The following is a 21,835-nucleotide window of genomic DNA, read 5'->3' on the forward strand; positions in this document are numbered from 1 at the left end:
AATATTTTATGGAATTTGAATAATGTGTTCTAAAAATGAAGTTTATTCTTTTAAAATTATTAACCATTTGTTTTAAAAGTAGAAAATGAATCAAGAAAATAAAATCTTACATCAGTGGTAAATTGTGAGACGTTTTGATTTTATTGAATATACTTAATAAATATTACAACATTATTATCCATTACCGCTACAGACTAATATAAGTATTTTCCCCTTAAAATGTTAGTACCTTACTTTTTTGTGCTGTAATATTTATTTTATTTTTAAAAAATTGTTTTTACTGGTGTAATTTTACATACACTTCAATAAAAGAAAATTCTCATCTGGTTTCTCGATTGACTATTATCAGTATTCCTTTCATTGCATGACTATAAGTGCTATAATGTTGTCCTGTACGGGATGGGGTATTAACAATTGACCCACTCTGGTTCAAATACTCTGGGTACATCACGTCTCCTAGACATTGATGTCAGAAACGGCTTTGGTACAGTGCTTGCATTTCTGTTTCTTCCAATTTCCTGAACTTGAATACTAGAATGATCTAGGTTTTACTCAGTGCAGAGCCATGATGGCCCCAGGAAATTAGTTTTTATTGGAAGTATTTCATTTGTTTGCTTTTTCAAACAAGACATTATCTAGTTACATCTGAAAAGCAACACAGGACTTAAGAAGATCTGACCTCAAGCGATTCTAAGATTTCACCATGTATTATATTAATTTGCATCCAGCACTTACCATGAAGGTCGGAATGAATTAAATATTTTCTAACCCATATGCTGTTAGCCAAAGACACTTACCAAAGACACTCACTAAATGCTTTTAAACTGATTATTTCAAAACTTATGATTTTCCAGATATTTTGGACTATATGGGGCTGTTTGGAGTTGCCTTTATTGTTGTTGTTCCTCCTCCTCCTCCTCCTCCTCCTCCTCCTCCTCCTCCTCCTCCTCCTCCTCCTCCTCCTCCTCCTCCTCTTCTTCTTCTTCTTCTTCTTCTTCTTCTTCTTCTTCTTCTTCTTCTTCTTCTTCCTCCTCCTCCTCCTCCTCCTCCTCCTCCTCCTCCTCCTCCTCCTCCTCTTCTTTTTCTTCTTCTTGCTCTTCCTCTACCTCTCTTTCTCTCCTTCTCCTTCTCCTGTTTGTGGAGACTGAAAACTTTGAGTTTTCTAGTTGCTATTTCATTCTTTGCATTTTGTTAAGATTGAGGAGGGAAAGTTAATACATTTTTGAAACTTCAGTAGCAAAAATACAGTACATTATGACCAACTAGAATGGATGGATGAAACAGCAGAGGAAAGTATAGCTGCCTGTGAGAGGCAGACAACGGGGCAATGGAAATGAAAAGGAACCAGGGTAAACTGGAGAGAGCATGTTCAATCTATAGAGGACAGCTGATGCTCAGCTGGTTGTAGTCAGCTAGTTACTTGAGCACAGGGCTACCAGATCATTTGAGAGAAGCATAAAATCTGAATTTTCACATGTTATGTCTCAATGTGTTAAAATACTGTGCAAGCAAAGAGGAATATATCTGATGACCAGATTCAGTCCACAGGCCACCAGTTTGCCACCGCCAGGGAAACAAATTTCCATAATACATTCCAGTAATTATCAGTTGCTTCTATAAGGAACTTACTCCTTTTAGATGCTATAAAACCAGTATGTGTTAACTCTTACTCTATTATCTTTCTTTTTTGTCCTTAAGAAGAACAATGGCTATGATCTGTTTTCCGTATAAAAATACAATGCATTAAAAAACTTGAGCAATCCCACTGAGAACCTATTAATCTCCCAGTGAAACAGCAGCAAAATATTCTTATATTTCTCACATACAATTTGCTTAGGTCTTTCACAAAGGGGATTTGATGGGACATTGTTTATGACAGGAGGAGAGGGCCATATCTTCTCTCAATGGGGTGTCTTTAAAATACCAAAAGAACTTCTGGTGGAGCTGAAAGCTTTTATATGCTTAAATTTGCTCATTAGACCTAATACTGAATGCTTAGTCAAAACATATTGTCATGGAGTGAACAATCTCAAAGATTGTTTCTAATAATAGCAATTTCTTTGGATAATGAATGAGCTACAAATAGTATGCCTGTTGTATTCCTATGTATGTTTATACTGATATAAACAGAAGTATTCAGAAAATGAACTTTGATTTTCGTAAACTGATGGGACTCTTAACCTGATGTCCCCCTGCATCAAATATTTTATCTATACAATTTATAATACTGGCCCCTGTTAAAAGATATTATTTATCAGAATCATTAGTCCTATTCAGCCTTTTCCCCTGTAACAACAATTTAAAGTTTCTTGTAGACAATCAAATAAAAATGATTATTATTTCAAGGTTTCATGGCAAGTTTTAACACGCACTCTGTTAAATAAGAGTGCCTTAAATTCATATCTGAATTTAAAATGCCCCATTTGCAGTACTCTTTTTATTTTGCCTTATTAAAAGGTTAATGTGAATTTTAAATTTTTTTTACCTGTTGGGAGAAGAGATTGCTAAGTCACTATGGAAAGGTGAATATTTTCTTTACTCATATTTGTATTTGAAGAAGCTAGTATAATGTCTAGCACTCTGTAGCGAACCAGCAAGGAGCTGAATGAGTCATGAAACGCTGACAAGGTTCTTGTCAAGACCTAGTTGAACTCCAGATTGGTGTAGAAAGCCCAGTGGAGGCTGCCTTTCCAAACAAGGAGCATTCTTCATCTCGTTGACCTTCGCAATCCCAGACAAAGCAGAAGAGGTGTGAGGTTTAGTAAGATTAAGTGTGGAGAATGTCTACATTCAAGGATTCTATATTTTATAATTCTCATGGGAGTTTTTTTTAAAGAATATATTCAAACCCACTCACACATTTGTATTAAAAGTTATGTTAATTGTCAAGCAAATAATATTTCAAATTTAGAAATCCTACTCATTCCTAATTATAGCTGCCAGAGTGGCAGGACTTTGTGAACTAGCAAGCAAACATGGAAAGGCCTTCTCAGTACATCAATAAGTGGAACATTTTTAGAGATACGCGATTAATTATTTAACAAAAGGAAACATTGCAGCTTGTACTGTGTCTATGTACAATTAAACAGTTTTTTTTTTTCTAGGTGAAAGCTAATTGTTCTCTTTTAAGTACCTAAGGATGCAAATCACTTGATTTTCTAAGTAAGATGTCAAACTAACTTACATAGTCAGTGCCTACTTGTGAATACACTGCAAATATGGCTATGGAACTAAATGGAATGGACCATTTATAGTCTTCTTTATAACACCTCAAAGGCATCTATTTCGTAGGCAAGCACAGTGGATTCACAATTTTGTCCTCTACTACAAAGCCTTCTTATAAAATAGCCTATGGCCAGGCACAGTGGTTTATACCTGTAATCTTACCACTTTGGGAGGCCAAGGCAGGCAAATCACTGAGCTCAGAAGTTCGAGACCAGGCTGAGCAACATGATGAACCCTGTCTCTACAAAAAATACGAAAATTAGCTGGGCATGGTGGCATGCACCTTAGTCCCAGCTATTTGGGAGGCTGAGGTATAGGATCTTGTGAGCCCTGGGAGGTCAAGGCTACGGTGAGCAGTGATAGTGCCACTGTACTCCAGCCTGGGTGACAGAGTGAGACCTTGTCTTCAAAAAAAAAAAAAAATCTACACATGATAAAAAATCTACACATATCTACACATGATACGTTGCTCATTCTGTAATGATTTCTGTCAGTTTATGGTAGAGCATGGGGAACTAGGACAACGACTTATAGCAAGCTATTACACTCATTGCAATGTGCCATTAAAGTATTTTCTTAAAATTCAACCTAGAAAAGAAAAAGATGTAGACACAGAAGAATGTTACTTTGTGGATAATATAATGGGCTTTGGAAGAAAATTTCTGGGTTCAATTTTTCCTTCCACCACCTGTTTTACCACTACCTATTACCTGAGTGAGTTTAGTCCATTGACTAACTTGTTGGGACTGCAGTCTCTTCAGTTTGAATATGGGCATAATGATAATTACTATACTGGTAGTATGGTTGTGAAAAGTGCATCAAACAATGCACATAAAATGCTTAGATGGGGCCAAGCACGAACCACTCGATTACTGTTAGCTATTATTGTTTCAAAATTAAACCAGAAACTGGGAGTATTTTCTGCATTCCCAAAAAGTATTTAACCATCATTTGAGAACCAATTGTTTCTATCAGCCTTGGTTTATAAATATTCACGATAAATATCATAAAATACAACTCTGTTGTATAATGAAAGGCTAACATGGAAATGCTTATTTTTTCTAAAGAAACTTACATTATGGAACATCATATCACTTCTGCCTATTAGTCACTTATTTATATTTTTGTCCTTGTTTGAAATCCCTCATTGATACAACTAACACTTTAGCTATCCAAAAATTTAGCTCTCTTCATAACTCCCTTCTTTAACTTGCACTAACTTGGCTTAGTACAAGAAAACAAACAGGCCTTTCTAAGCAGAAAATTAGATGTCACAAAATCTATATTCTAAATTTTCCCACTTTAATTTAGAGGTATTTTTTAGGCCTTCACTCAAAGTTTATTTGTCCATATTTTACATGTAGTTCTTTAAGAAAAAGTTACTGTCTGGATTCATACAAATGGTATTTTATTTTTGCAGTAAATTAGAAATGGGAAGAATGACCATATGTCTGTCATCAAGAACATAGTTAATGGCTTAATGACAACAAAGGAGATAGAAAAGTTATAAAAGGCAAAAGTGATGTAAAAGGATAAATTCTTGGATGATGGGAATTACTTGTATTGAGAAAGACCTTTTGTACCTCAATAGATCCCAACGGCATACACAATTATAAAAATATGGAATAATAATTAATATAAGTAGTCTGAACTGTCAATAAATATTCAATCTGTTAAGATTACTTTATTTAAGAAGTTAGGGAAGTATGTAATGCACCAAAATTATCAAATCGGTGGTGGTGGGAAGATTCTGGCTGATTAATACATCTGGTTAGGTCACTTTATTAGAACAATTGCATTACTCACTAATATTTAAAAATCAGTAACTTTCACCTATAAATTGGAATTTCTGGATTTCTTGGAAAAATTAGAAGATATGGTGATAATGAACCCGTGTTCTCACTTTTCAGCATTCAAATATATAAGAACTCTCGTAAGTTATTGTTAGGAATAAAAATGTCATCATTTTGGAAAACAGCTTCAATGTGTTTCATAAAGTTGAATATACACCTAAAGTATGACCCAGAAATTCCACTCCTAATTTAACCAAGATAAATAAATGTACATATCCACAAAAATACTTATTTAGGATTGGTTATTGCAACTTTAATCATAGTAGCCTCAAACTGAAAGCAACCTAGATATTGATAAACAGAAGAATGGTTTAACAAACCGTGGTATAGCCATACAAAGAATACTGCCCAACAGTATTGCTTATTGTCTCACAAAACAATTTTACTTTTGAAACAAAAACAAATTATTGATACATCATGGATTGATCTTAAAAACATTATAATGGAACAAAAGAGTCCAGACAAAAGAAGTACATGATTTCTTTATAAATAAAGTTTAAGAACAAAAAAAATTGATTTTATGATGCTAGAAATCAGAATAGCAATTGTTGGGGTAGGAGAGGAGGTGGGGGAATTGACTGGGAAGTAAAATTTGTGGGCAAATGGAAATATTCTTTATTTTGATCCAGGTGATAGTTATATACATTTGTGAATATTAAAAGCATCTTATGTTTCAGTAACTACTTTCAGCCTAAAAACAAACAAAACACACAAGTAATTGAGACTGAGTAGCTGTTGTCTTTAGCTTGCATGACTCTTGCGGGTATGAACTTCAAAACCATTAAAGAAAATGTTATTGCTTAAAGGAGTACATTTTAGCTATATGGAAAACGCAGCTGTTCATAACTAATTTCTTGAGAGTTCCAGAGAGCTGCAATTTTTGGCTGCTTTTTTTCTTGCAGGTTTTGCTCAATGTCATTTTCTGAACGTGCTTTATTTAGGGTATTTCTGTTGCATATCTGTCTTTATGCAACAAGTGATTAACTGTTAGCACTCATAACATTTCAAACATTTCAAATAAATAGAAGCACTGCTTTACACTGCAGGTAGCAAGCTTATGGTAAAACAATAGAACTCATTACCCAAATACTTATACATATTCAAAACAATAATAAAAAATAGCTGCATACTGGCAAATACGATTATGTATTTCAAACCTTAGATTTTATATCATAGCTCCATAACAATTTTCTAAAAGAAGCTATGAGTAATTTCAAGTTAACAACAAGGAGGTCAACCAGTTCTCTTTCATAACACATTCTTTGTTATTTCTATCAGGAACTAAATTCTGATCTGAAGGGTAATCCTTTTCAAGTATGGGTTTTCATATTAAATCAATTCAGTCCTTACCAGTATAAAGAATTTCTTCATAAAACCATAGCACAAATCTTCAAATTTTTCAGAAATTTAAGAGTAAACACACAAATATAATCCTCTTATCTGTCAAATTCATTTATATCTAGAAGTATATTGCCATTTGGCATTTCATAAAATATGAATCTATTCAAGGTCAACTGTTGTACTTGATAACAAGCATTAAAAGTAGTTTATGAGCAATGTATGTTATTAATTAATAATGCACACACAAGTGTTGAGATTAAGCAATATTTCTGCAAGTAATTGCGACTTATTCTTTTCTCAGTGATTTATGAGACAGAATTTTTATCTAACAGACATTTCCAGGTATCTCATCAACTGGAAGTTATTGCATTTTCTTCACAAGGTAGAAATGTTTCAAACTTAATTACAATTCATTGACCTACAGTTGTGCTTTCAGGTTTGATTTGCATAGCCATCACCAGTAAGTTGAAGCTGACCACTGATTAGAATAATTATGAGTCTAAAGATGTATAAATAGACTGTAAAAGTAGGCTTTTAATTTTCTAGGTTTTTGAAAATGCCTGAAATTTGAAGGTGTTACGCTGACTTCACATTGCTATCTGGTCAATGCATATCCTCGTTTATGAGTTATGCCTGTGCGCATCTCCAGCATCCCCTAGTATCCAAGATATTAAAGTATATTCCTAAGTGACAGTCTTTCAGGCTCTTTTTACTAAGCACTGCTCAAAGCAAGTAGATTCATGTACCTCAAAGACCATTTTTGCAAGTTGTCCAGCTATTCAGAATGTTTCTAATATAAGAAAGCCATCTAAAGAAAGCAGTGTAAACTCCTTTTAAGAGCATAGGTGGAGACTCCATGTCAGGATCTACCATTATCCAGCCATATGACTTTATGTCAGCCATTTTTACCTTTTTAAAAACTTTTCTTTTAGATTCAGGGATACATGTGCAGGTTTGTTAGATAGGTAAATTGCATATCACAGGGATTTGTGTACAGATCATTTTGTCACTCAGATAATAAGCATGGTACCTGATAGGTAGTTTCTCAATCCTTTCCCTCCTCCCAACCTCCAGCCTCAAGTAGGCCTGGGTGTCTGTTGTTCCCTTCTTTGGGTCCATGTATACTTAACGTTTAGCTCCTACTTACAAATGAGAACATGCAGTATTTGGTTTTCTGTTTCTGCCTTAGTTTGCTTAGGATAATGACCTCCAGCTTCAATCCATGACTCTACAAAGGACATGATCTTATTCTTTTTAATGGCTATGCAATATTTTTTATCCAGTCTAACACCGATGGGCATTTAGGTTGATTTCATGCCATTGCTGTTGTGAAGAGTGCTCCGATTAACGTATGTGTGTATGTGTCTTTATAGCAGAACAATTTCTATTTCTTTTTTTTTTTCTTTTTTGAGATGGAGTCTAGCTGTGTCGCCCAAGCTGGAGTGCAGTGGCTGGATCTCAGCTCACTGCCAAGCTCCGCCTCCCGGGTTTACGCCATTCTTCTGCCTCAGCCTCCGGAGTAGCTGGGACTACAGGCGCCCGCCACCTTGTCTGGTTAGTTTTTTGTATTTTTTTAGTAGAAACAGGGTTTCACCGGGTTAGCCAGGATGGTCTCGATCTCCTGACCTTGAGATCCGCCCGTCTCGGCCTCCCAAAGTGCTGGGATTACAGGCTTGAGCCACCGCAATTTCTATTTCTTTATGTGTATACCCAATCATAGATTGCTGGGTCAAATGACAATTCTCTTTTGAACTGTGAGAAATCACCAAACTGCTTTCCACAGTGGTCGAAATCATTTACATTCCAGCCAGCAGAGTATAAGAGTTTTATTTTTTCTGCAACCTCACCAGCATCTGTTACTTTTGACTTTTTGATAACAGTCATTCTGACTGATGTGAGATGGTATCTCATGTAGTTTTGATTTGTATTTCTCTAATGATTAGTGATGTTGACCATTGTTTCACATGTTTCTTGATCACACGTATGTCTATTTTTGAAAACTGTTGATGTCCTTTGCCTACTTTTTAGTGGCGTTGTTTGATTTTTGCTTGTTAATTTGCTTAAGTTCCTTATAGATTCTGGATATTAGACCTTTGTTGGATGTATAGTTTACAAATATTTTCTCCCATTCTGTAGGTTGTCTGTTTACTCTGTCAATAGTTTATTTTGCTGTGCAAATACTATTTAACTTAATTAGGTGCCATTTGTTCATTTTTATTCTTGTTGTACTTGCTTTTAGTGCTTTTCAGCAGCATGAGGGAGGTGGTGGTGCAGGCAGAGTGTGGGTGGGCTGGTGCAACTCAGTAGACATTGCTCTGCTGGAGCTCTGCAATGGTCAGTTGTGGTCTTCTGGTGAAGAAGCTATAATGAGGGCACCCAGGAAGGGATTTTGTTGAGAATCTGATGCTGCACTGACAGTGGTTATGGCCAGGCTGGAGTTCTTGAAAAGGCCAGCAGATAGGAGGGGAGCTCAGATATGATTGATCTCATCTCATGGGCAAGGCTACCTTGCTCTGTCCAGGTCTGACAGACACCCTGTGGCCAAACTCTCCCTAGTGAGCCTTGGTGGATGGGTGTCTCTGGCTGTGCTCCACTGCAGATGTTCCTGTGTCAAACACTCTGGGCTCTGCACAGGCTGGGGTCCCACACCTATAACTCTCTAAGCAGCTCTACCTGCCACCTAACGTGTCCATGGGGATTGTGGGATTTCCTGCTGCCAGGACTCCAGAGGTCCATGGTGGGAGTGGGCCACTCCTTACCTATTCAACTCACATATACCAATGAATATAGTAAGTGTTACCTGCTCTACTTACCTCATTTGTTCATCATTCGACGCAATATTCTCCACTTCTGCTACATGTAATGAATACCCGGGAAACGCTTAAAACTTACCAATACCTGTACCTGAGATATTGACTGATAGTATTTAAATCTCCACAAGTGATGCTAATGTGCAAGCAGAATTGAGGAGCAAGGTTATCATTGAAGAAATTATAGATGAGCCTTCTGAAGTGGTAAATTCTCTTTAAAATGTTAAGAATTTTTATCAAATTCCTTGTGAATTGATAAGCTGCTTTCTTCCAATATGGTTTTCCTGAGCATATTGCCTCTTTATTCAGTTTCTTCCTGACATAAAATCTGTTCATTTTGTGTCCCTATATCCATAATGGGTCCAATGTTGTTATAGCACTTCTATAGCATTATTGTAACACATTATATAGACATTATATGTGTATTATTATACCATATTTTACACATATATAAAGGATCTTTCTGATGATCTCTGAATCATCTCTATGACTTTTGGCATGTAACTTTGTGTCCTTACCAATGGTTAGTTTGATGCTTGGCTGTTATTAAAATATGAAACCTGATTGACATGCCCCATCTTATATTTTATTACTTTATCTTACATTACCATCACTCTCATCTCTGTTCCTTTCTCTTCCTCTTCACCCACTTATTCCTATCATTTTCTCAAGTGGGACTCAAAACTCTTTTCTTCCTATGACGTTGGGTACACACTTATGTTCCATTTCCCCTAAACATAAAGGGCACATGTAAAACACCAAATTATCATTACACATTGCTTTTGTAATTGTCTAGTTGCTTTACATATGGAAGTTTTCCTCTTAAAACTGTAAGCACTTTGAGGGAGTCACCATATTTTGGACATATTTTAATATTGAATGCTGTGCCCAGGAGGTGAGTGAAGGGCCTCTGTGAAGACTTTGTGAAGGAGACTTTGACACATGTTCTCTGTCATCTTTTTGATAACTTAATGTATTTTGAGCTTAAACTGAGAGGTCACCGTGAGTTTTGCCAGTTTTATTCCTCTATTTCATGTGGCAACTGGACTGCCACTGATGATACGGAGACATTTAACCATAATTAGATTGAAGCCAATTTATTTCATAAGGATGATTATGTTTTATGTTTGTCACTTATATATTCTCCACAGGATGATTTTTTTTTTCCCCAACTGGATTTGAACTACAGGAGAAATGTCATGTGCTGCAATTCCAACATTTCTTTAAATAAATTCATGGTGATATGAATGTTCATGAAGATCTGTTCATAAAAGATCATGAGCTAGTGTAGGCCATGACTTTCTTCCTTACTAGTATAGACAACATGAATCTGTGACCAAGAGGTAAGATATTTGGGGAAAATGTGTTACGTGTAGAAGTGATTCTTCCGTTATAGTCTCTACACAGGGGAGAAAACTAAGGCAACGAAAAGCACTCTAAGATTTCTCATTGTTATAACACAAAATTCAAAAAGAAATAGCAAAAGTCAGCCTGTCTCTCTCTATGGGACTCAGAATGTGCGTAAGTTTTGATACGATAAAAAATTTCCCGGATTGTAAATATTCAGTGACTTGATGGATGGATCATCTTTCAGGGTCTCTAATTCTCCATCATTAGAGGCTCAGGTTTTCCAGAGTAATACTATAGGTTGTGTCTATTCAAGAAATGCAAATCCGAATAAACCAGACTTTATGCACATTGTGATAATAGGAGTTGAAAGGGGTGATAAGTGTGGCATGTTTTTATGGCCTCACCTTGACAGACATAAATGCCTCAGAACTGTATGAGTTAATTCAGACATGAGATAGGGACAAATCAGATTGGATATTTGACAGCTTCACTGCAGTCGGCTGCGGATATGTTTCTTATGCTTTTTTTCTCTCTCTCTTGGGATTTTACAAGGAAAACACACTGTAAAGTGGATTGTGATGCAGGAAAACTAACCTTATTAGCTATTGACAGCTGTAGGTTTCTGTCATCCTCAAGAAGGAAAGACGTCTGGTAATAAAGAAGCCTATTCATAAATCTGTGTAGGATGGGCAGACATTCTGTTAGAATTCTGTACAGATGAGAGTATGTCAGCAGGTAGCAGGCAGAGGTTCTCTTTTTTACTTTTTCTTCTAAACATAGTTCCTTTCCCCCAAGGTCTTCAGAATTTTGTGTAATATTAAAAATATTAATTGAATGCTGTAACTACAAAGATAATGTAATTGCTTGACATCATTACAACGTATTTTTCTTCTCTTTCAAGGGAGGTGAATCTGCATCAAGCCATTTCCTTCTGTTCACTAGTTTTCCCAGTAATCAAAAGCAGGTACTTCTGAAATGATTGGTTGGGATTACAGTTAACATCTGGAATGGAAGAGAAGAGTGACTTAGTGACTTACTCATCTCTTTGGCACTTGAGACACTTACACTTCCCTCTTTTAATGCCAAACTTATTGAATGAGTGGGACCTGTCTATTGCCTTCATTTTCTGCAATCTAATGATTTCTTTCGCCACCCTAGTGAGATTGCTCATTGAAATCACTTCCACTGACCTCTTCATTTGTCACATACAACAGTCCTTTCTTTGTTCTCATTTCTCTTGATGTTTTGGTACATTTAACACATTTGACCACTTTATCACAAAACTCCTCTCATGGTATCTATGAAATATTATGAAGTACTTATTTTTATTTCTTTTATGTTTTCTATTTCACTTTATTTTTTCTTTTCTAGAATATCCGATGTGGTATTTTCCCACTTTTTCCCTAATCTTTTAACATCTCCTTCAAAGATTTTATCCACTCACACCTCCAACCATCATTACTATGAAAACAACTTCCAAAAAGCAACATAAGGAAGAAATGAGGAAGGGAAAAAAGAAGAAGGCAGGAGGGAAATCACAAACCACCCATGGAATTTATTTACTAAAATTTCACCTGAATATTCTATTGCATTTAAAATAAGAACAGAATCTTCTCTGAACTTCAACATTTTCACATTCAGTCAGTCTCTATTTTTTTTCTTTTATATCTTTCTCAAATTAAAACCTTCCTTCCTAGTCTCACTGTCTCTAGTCTTATAATGAATTTCCTTCCATTGACCTTGCATCATTATAGTAGCATTCCACAAGAAAACTCTGGTCCCTGTATGTTTCCATGTCTTCTGATTATAACTATTTAATTAATATTTTTAAAGTATAAATTGTATTACATTATGTCCTTATTCAGAGTCATCAATATCTTTACTTTGTACAAGATTCATAAAGACAGGGCCTTCATCCATCTCAGTTATTAGTATATCCTCAGTTATTAGATGACTGTCAGAAAAAGAGTAAGTTTCCAATACATATTATGGAATAAATAATATAATAAAGGATCCACTCTAAATGTAGGCTGAATTCAATGTTTCCCAGAGTTTAACCTCAGTCTAATTTCACCCTATCTTTCTTCACCACTTTCTGTGACTCTTTCCTTTTATAGGTTAATTTACATCTTACTTCCAAAATATATTGTATACGTCTTATCAATCACTCCCTTCTGAGAATTCTCAAAATAATGATGTAAGATTTCCGCCTTTTAAATCTTGTTTTGACTTAAAATTCTAAGGTCAAATTGATTTCAAACTGCAGCTCACTTGTGTTTTTACATTTTCTGAAGGCTTTTACTGTGTCACACACTTTGCTATGTCCCTTCCATGCATTACTCGTTTACATTTCACAACCACAACCTGTGACATAGGTATCAATTTCACCTATAGCTGAGGACATTGCAGCTTTGAGAAACGAAGTTATATAGCAGTTAAGCTGCAGAGTTGAGATTTGAGCCTTGAGCTGACCCACTTCAGAGCCTGGATTCTTAATCCCTATGTCCTTCACGCTCATGAGATTCTCGACTGAACTCCTGGCATGTGTGGTCTGTTTGTTTGGTAGTATTCTTATTTACTTACATTATTATTTAATTCGTCACGTATATTAATCTTGTCTCTTAAGTACAGACAACATATACTATCATGCATCCATTGATGGGGATACATTCTGAGAAATGTATCATCATATGATTTCATCCTTGTGTGAACATCATACTGTGTACTTACACAAACCTGCATGGCATAGCTTACTACACACCTAGGCTTATGGTATGGCCTATTGCTCCTAGGTTATGCACCTGTATAGCACATTACTGTACTGAATACTGTAGGCAATTTAAACACAATGGTAAGTATTTAGTATCTAAACACATCTAAACATAGATCCTCAGTCATCTAGTGGCTAGGTAAAGAAAATAAACATAGTAAATGTACAGTAAAAATACAGTATAAAAGATTAAAAAGTGCTACACCTATATAAAGCGTTTAGCGTGAATGGAGCTTGCTTGACTGGCAGTTGCTCTAGATGAGGCAGTGAGTGAGTGGTGAGTGAACGCAAAGGCCTAGAACATTAATGTACACTACTGTAGACTTTATAAACACTATATTCGTAGGCTATACTAAGTTTTTTCATTTTTAAAATTTTATTTATATATATTTTACCTTTTAAACTCTTTTATTATAAACTAAGACACAATACAACCTAGGTCTAAACAGGGTCAGGATCATGAATATCACTGTCTTCCACCTCCACATCTTGTCCTGCTGGAAGGTCTTCAGGGGCAATACATGCATGGAACTGTCATCTCCTATGGTCACAATGCTGTCTTCTGGACACTTCATGAAGGACTTGCCTGATGCTCTTCCTTCATTACAGAAATATGTCCATCTTGGTCTGCTTGGTTTGTTTCTCCATTTTCATTATAGATTTGAGATTCAATGTTATGATGGCTATAATTCACTAGGTGATAGGAAGATTTCACTTGTATTATAATCTTTGGGACTACTGTTGCATATGTAGTCTGTTGACCAAAATATCTCTATATGGTATATGCCTCTATTACCTTTTATCCCTCCCCATGTGTAGCAGAGCTTAGAATAGAGATATGAATAATAATTACTGAAAATTAATTATCATCTCAAGGGATTTCTTGTGAATCAAAATATACACTTTTTGGCTGGGTGAACTAACCACTCAGTAGCTATTACCTATTCAGTGCTTTATACTAACTTGAACATTAAATTCACTTGGTAAAAGATATTTTCCGAACTGCAGTTGTCATAAAATAACAACACCTCTTTATTTATGTAAATAATTAAACATAAATGTCAGGTATGCCCCATTCCTACTCATTTAAGTCATTTTAATGATACATGAAATATAAAAGGAGACTTTGCTAAAGGTCTCTAAGGAGAAAAGGGCAACACCACTAAATAAAGAAGGATGATCGTGCTGGGGCAAACTTGAAAGGAGATGGCATTTATACAAAATGCAATTTACTTTGACAGTAATTTTCTGAATTTCCCTGGTTATTATTGAAGATATATGTGTGTTTGAATAAGAATGCTCCCTCTTCCCTCCCTAGCCAGCTGCTCTGTTTGATCCTGCAGTGAAGTCACCATCCTGTGTTAATGGCTTCACAGTTTGTTCCTGGAGAAAAAAAATTATTATGATGTCACGAATTTGTCATTTTGACTTCACTGCAGGGTCAGGCTGGGTGAGAGTATAGGTTGTAAGGGATAAAATCTTTCAGGCAGAAACTCTTCTTCTCCTCATAACAAGAAATAGATACTGTTAGGACAGGCACTGAAAATCAAATAGATGAAAGGGTACATGACTTTAAATGTTCACAGGTATCGCTTTAGAAATAATCCATCTGAAATTCTCTTACTTTTTAATGATGTCAGGATAACTTTTTTGTTCTACATCCAGGCCAGTCCTTTCTCTTGACTTCTCTGTTATACACCTTAAAGGCCCCAATTTCAAAAAGGAGAGTTTCTTTATTTGGAATTGTACTTTTTTCAACCTCCTAACCTATTTAAGGAATCACAATAATGCAGTATTTCTTTGCATAATTGTTGAAGTGCCCCATTGTTCCAGCACTTTTAAATTAATGCACACAAACTTCAGGTTTAAGATGGCAGTGTTGAGGCATTTTTATTCTTTTTCTTTTCTGAAATCTATGAAAAATAATGAAAAGAAAGTTAAAAAAGAAAAAATTCCAGCTAAAATGAAACGACGAAATAGCTGTAATCTCAAACTACAAACTATTTCCCCCAAATGATGTAAAATTTGGACCAAATCAGGCCAGGATGCTAAGAGCTAACACCTGCCTCCTTGAACATGGATGGATATAGAGTGTCTAAAAGTAAATATTACAGTCCAGGAAGGCAAATACAATGCTTCTTTGATTAAAAATGATAATATTCAGGGAGTATAGTGGCTGCAGAAAGTGCAGATCATCTCTGTAGAACACAAGTTTAATAGCATAGAATGGCAGAGGAGGTGGCACCAAAGTAAAAACCAAACTGATACTCCCTGTTCTGTTGACTGCAGCCTACCTTCCTATGCAAGGGTGAATGAAAAAGGTAAGACAGGCGATGAAGCAGCAGCTCAGGAAACATTGAACATAAAAGGATTTTTTGTGAGCCTCAGTGACTACTTGAACGCCAAATAGTCCTCCACTCAAGAAAAATGAAACAAATAGTTTGGAATGAGAGTGTTTGAGATCACAAATTTAATCTAGACTCTGGAATTCTGTATCTTATAACTCATCCTCCCCAACCCTTTTATGTATTATTTTTCAGCAGATATCTAATCTCATTCAAATGAGTAAAACTTAGAAATCAATACATAAACTACAGATAAAAATGAAGGAAATAGACACAGGCATATGGAAAATTAAGTAAACACATATCATAAAAATATTTACTATCAAAACTACAAAAAGAATTTAGATACATAACTTTGTTTCTATTTTCAAATAAGTCAAAAATAAATGTATGGTCACAAATATGTGAACATATAATACGATAGAAGAAAGTTGAAAACAAGCTGTTAGTGCTCAGAAAAGAAATGAAAGACACAAACATATTGAAAATAAAGCCATACTGTAAATCAATTTAAAATATAATAAAAGTGACTGAATGCATAGCCAAAGATAATGCGGGTTTTAATGTGGAAAACACACAAAATCAGGTGAAAAATAACAAAGATGTAAAAATAATAATCAATGAGATCATAGAGAATGCAAAAAATCTAATTTTTGTGTATTTAATATTCCTAAAGAGGAGAACAATAGGGCAAAAAGAAGAAAAAACATTCAAATATATTTTAAGAAAATGTTATTGAACAAAATAAAGACTTCTATTTATAGCTCAAAAAGGTATTTTATGTTCTAGGAAAAAAAAAATGATACAGAAATATCAATACCAAACTTGGTAAAACTGTGGAATTTCAATGTCAATGAAAAAATCATTTAAACAAACTGGAATAAAACAGGTTAAAAATCATACTTTTCCCAAGCTCCTATAACATAAATCAGTGACAGAAGACAATAGAAATCACGTTAAAGTTTTAAGAAAAAGATATTGTGGCACAAGAATTTATACCCAGCCCAGTTGTCCTTTAAGGCAATAGGTAGACCACCTCATGTATGAAAAAACTCAAGAAATGAAACGGCAATGATTTGTTTTTAAGACTACTGACTGTGTCTTGCCAGCCAGAAGTTGAATCAAAATGTACCTAAGAATAGAAAAACAATATCAAAAAAATAAAGAAAGTAAGCCCTGAATTTATTAAGACATAAAATTATGACTAGCTAGTGGGACTTATAGATAAAAGATGGAGTATATGTACTATCAAGTAGATGACAAAAAAAAATGGAGAAAAATCATGTAAGGTATAGGAAGGGAGATAGTAGAAAGCCCAAGACTAGTTTATTCATTTACCATGATGGGTACAATAGATTTGTGTAAATTTGAAATTTGTGGTTAAAAATATAGAATTACAACTTCTTAAACATTTTAATTAAATCTTTATTAAAATAAGTGAACTATTTTAGGAGCTAATATCTCTTTATTAAAGAAACATTTATGTAAACTCTAGTGTTACCCCTCTTAAATTAAAAAACTGAATTTCATATTCATATAAAAACAGCTTATATAATTCCATTCTTCCAAAATTATTATTTAAAGCATTTGTATCTATCTGTACCTAGCTGCCTAAGAATGAAGCCTCATTGGTCTCACTAGATAATAAGTTCTCTGGCATTCAGCTCTAATTTCATACATCCTTATAATCTTCTATAGGCAGGTATAAAGAGATATCTGAAATTACTTTTATCTAAAATAATTGATGATCATTTCTGGTTGGGGAGATTCGGAGTCATATTTTACTTTCTATCATAAGGGTTTTTTTCAATATCCCTTCTGGGTAAGACAGCAGGAGAGTGTGTCATCCACATTACTAAAATATACAAACAAGAAAATCTTTTATTTAACTTGAATAAATAGTTCTTGAGTGGTGGTAATTGCAAATAGAGCACAACCTAACAGTTTCTACATGTTGCTCTGGAAGTCTTGCTTCTTTTTAAAACTTACTCCTTCCTTGGTTTTAACCTTATTGCTTTACCTCTGCATTGTAGTACTCTTCTATGTCTTCATTTCTAGACTCCAGATTCAGCTCTAGTTTCTCTTTCCTATACATAAAATGTCACCAAGTCTCAATGTTAGTTTCCTTTCCCTTCTTTGGGCTCTCTTTAGACAAAAGCTCATATAGAACATTGATTGTCACCACTAAGATAATTAATCAATTTCTCTAACCCTGTCCTCTCTCTTTCTTTTCTTGAATCTTTTCATTTTAAGTGTCTGCCATCTCCCCACAAAAGTGTTGGTTAAGACTAACTTATCATTGTTTCTTTAAAAACGAAAAACACACTCTCTCTCTTTCTGAACAATAAAATGATGAAATCTTTCTTCCTTCCAAAATTTGTTTTTATTAGTCTGCTAACTGTCAAATATTTCACATGGAATTGTATATATTAATACTCTAGTTTTTCATCTCCCACTCACTTCTCATTGGACGATAATTTGGATTTTATTCCTTCTCCTTTTTTCAAACTACTTTCTCCAAGGTGACCAATGCCCATTATGTAATTAAATCCCATGGCAAGTATTTTTTAGCTACTAAGCAACATTCAGTAATGTTAACCATTTCCCTAGCCAGAAACAATTCCTTTATTAACTCTCACACACAAACATCCTTATTATTTCTTTCTCTAACAGTCAACTTCTCAGTCTTTTGTGCCAGCACATCCTCCTTTAGTAGACTTCTGAATATTGTAGACTTTCAAGGTTGTTCCAAGTCTCACTGTACATTTTCTTCCTAGGGGGTATCCTCCATATATATAACCAATGTGTTTACTAGGGTCTCCCACAGTTAGATTTGGAGTCTTGACTGTTTCCCTCAGTGTCAGACCCATATTTTTACCTCTCTACTCAACATTTCCAATTGGATGTCTCCAAGATACATCAAACTCAATTTGTCAGGAAATAAACTCCTAGTTTTCCCTTTCAAATGTGACCCCACACTGTTCTCTGCCCTTGGAATACTTTTTTCATCATTTGCCTAGTTAACATAACTTTTTTAGATAAACATCCTTGGATGAACCCAACTAATCTGGATACCCTTGTTGCATACATTCACAAACTTCCTCTATTTCCCATTATTGGCTCTTTCACAGCTTATAATTACATATTTGTTTTTTGATTGTAATTAATTTATTGATTATTTGATTAATGTTAATCTTCCTTTAGAGAGAGTTTATATGTATTTATATACACACATGCACAAGATTATATGTATGTATGTATGCATACACATATAGAATATTCTGTAAATACATATGTTAATATAATTATGTATTAATTATTTGATTAATGTCTATCTTCCTTGGAAAATTGTAAGCCGCATTGGACCCCCATGCTCTTGTAGAGTATATGGCAAATAATGTGCCCTCAATAGATATTTGTTGAAAGAATACAATTTTTGAATAATGAATAAATAGAAGAGCATTCTTTTTGACACCCAGCCTTTAAGCCTTGCCATCTCTGTTTTTCCCTTCAGCCTCATACTGAATAACCAGCCATTATCAAGCACCTTTGAGATAAAACATCTCTCCTGGTTGTCCTTTTTTTTTTTTTTTTTTTTTTTTCAATTTCTATTGATAACATTGTGGTCTAGGTCTTCATCACCCTAGGTTTAGTCTATTGCAAAAGTCAAAATTTGATCCCCCTTCCTCTAATCCATTTTTTTTCATAATACTGTCAGATTAAACATATAAGAATTATACTTTGTACCTATATGCTCTCAATACAAAAATCTTTTAACACTTCTGATATTCACAGAAAGATTGTTCAGAATTGAACTTGTGTTTAGAAGGGAAGCAGAGACTAAAAGTTTGGAAAATCTGCAGCCTGCTGATGTGACAGAAAAGAAAAACCCATTTTCTGAGGAGAAATTCAAGCTGGCTGCTAGCTGCAGAACTTTGCATAAGTAACGAGGAGCCAAATGTTAATCACCAAGATGATGAATGTGAGACATGGAGTCAAAGGAAATTCTTTTGGAACTTTAAGGCTTTATGACTGCCTTGTTGGATTTTGGACTTGCATGGGGCCTGTAGCCCCTTTGTTTTGGCTAGTTTCTCCCTTTTGGAATGAAAGCCTTTACCCAATGCCTGTAGCCCCATTGTATTTAGGAAGTAACTAACTTGTTTTTGATTTTACAGGCTCATAGGTGAAAGGAACTTGTCTTGTTTCAGATAAGACTTTGGACTTAGACTTTTGGATTAATGCTAGAATGAATTAAGACTTTGGGGGATTCTTGGGAAGGCATGACTGGTTTTGAAATGTGAAAGAGATGTGAGATTTGGCAGGGGCCAGGGGCAGAATAATATGGTTAAGTTTTGTGTCCCCAACCAAATCTCATCTTGAATTATAATCCCCATAATCCCCACCTGCCAAAGGAGAGACCTGGTGGAGGTAATTGAATCATGGGGGCGGATTTCCCCATTCTATTCTTGTGGTATTGAGTTCTCATGAGACCTGATCGTTTTATAAGGGGCTCTTCCCAACTTCACTTGGCACTTCTTCCTGCCACCTTGTGAAGAAGGCGCCTTGCTTCCCCTTCACCTTCTGAAATGACTGTAAGTTTCCTGAGGCCTCCTCAGTAATACTGAACTGTGAGCCAATTAAACCTCTTTCCTTTATGAATTATCCAGCCTTGAGCAGTTCTTTATAGTAGTATGAAAACAGACTAATACAACTTCTAATCAATTACCAAATACGACCCATACTTCTTAGCTTGGAACATCCAGGTTATCTCCTTGTTGTCCCTTAAAAATTGTTGGTACGGTTTAGTACCTTTGATCTCACTGTTTATCTTCCTGAAATATAGCCCCCATTCCACCACCACTGTGTACATGTTACATGTACACACTACTGCATACCTGAGATTCCACCCAAATGTTAAGGCCAGCCAAAAAGTTGCCTCCTGCAAAAGATTCCCCAATTAGTCATCTAAAAATATTTTATCCTTCATGTGACATTCAGTGTCTACCCCACATAATACAGCATATTATATTAATTCTGACTTTTAATCACATATATGTACGATTTTTCAGAAGCTCTTATGTGTATGTATGTATATTATAGCTTCCCAATTAGATTAATTCTAATGTCTTCTATTTTATTTCTAAGTGCCTAAAATTACAGTAAGTGCCCAAACATTTTTTGTTGACTTTAGGAATAGAAGAATGACAAGCAAGGAACAGAGGCCTGTGAAGGGCTATGATTATAATGGTGTACTATTTAAAAAATTAATGTTACTGTTAATAGCAATAAAAATATTTGTAACAAATGCATATTTCTTTATACAATTCCAAATGATTTTCTAATTAATCATTTCATTAGATGTCATGGAGGACTAGCTTAACACTAATAATAAGAGAACTGAAACAATCTATCCTTCAAATTTAAGGAAATAAAATTAAACTCAATATATTTTGCTACCTAAGTCAGAAATAATAGTTTTATTTATTTGTAGTTTCATACTTGAAGAGGTGAAAATTTTAAATGCACATAGTAGGAGCTTCTAAAATAAGTTTGGAATCTAATGAACATGTAGCCTGTGTACAGAAAGTTTGCATTAGTGTTCATGCTGATTTCAAGATTCAAAACTAATCCTTAATTTTCAAACAGCCTTTAAATTTGAGTGTTCTAATAGAAAAGGGATTGGAAATAAATTATAAATAAATCAGATCCTAAATTTAAACACAGAGAGAGAAAGTGAGAGGTAGAGAGAGAGAGAGAAGAAGATAGAAAGAGAGGAAAATTTCCCCTGGCTTTTGGACCAGTGTCATTAAATTAAATAGCTCTAATAAAAATGTTTTAAGACTACATGAAAACGAGTTCTTTTTGCTCAAATCAAACCAGTTCAAGAAAATTTAGCCCTTTTAAAGTTGACCTCATTAATTTCATGATCTTTGGATTGCACATAGCATCCCAACTGTGCAGATTAGTTTGTACCTTTGAAACCCACCAGCATCATATAGCTCTGAAGATTAAAAAAAAATGCAATATAGAACTCTGAACTTGTGTGATTAAAATGCAGGAATTTGTTCAAATAGTTCTTGCATGTGAGCTATAAATAATCATTTGATAATCTTCAAAAATAAAATAGGTGTAATATAGAGC

Source organism: Macaca nemestrina, chromosome 1 (genome assembly GCF_043159975.1).
Source record: "Macaca nemestrina isolate mMacNem1 chromosome 1, mMacNem.hap1, whole genome shotgun sequence".
Classification (NCBI taxonomy): domain Eukaryota; kingdom Metazoa; phylum Chordata; class Mammalia; order Primates; family Cercopithecidae; genus Macaca; species Macaca nemestrina.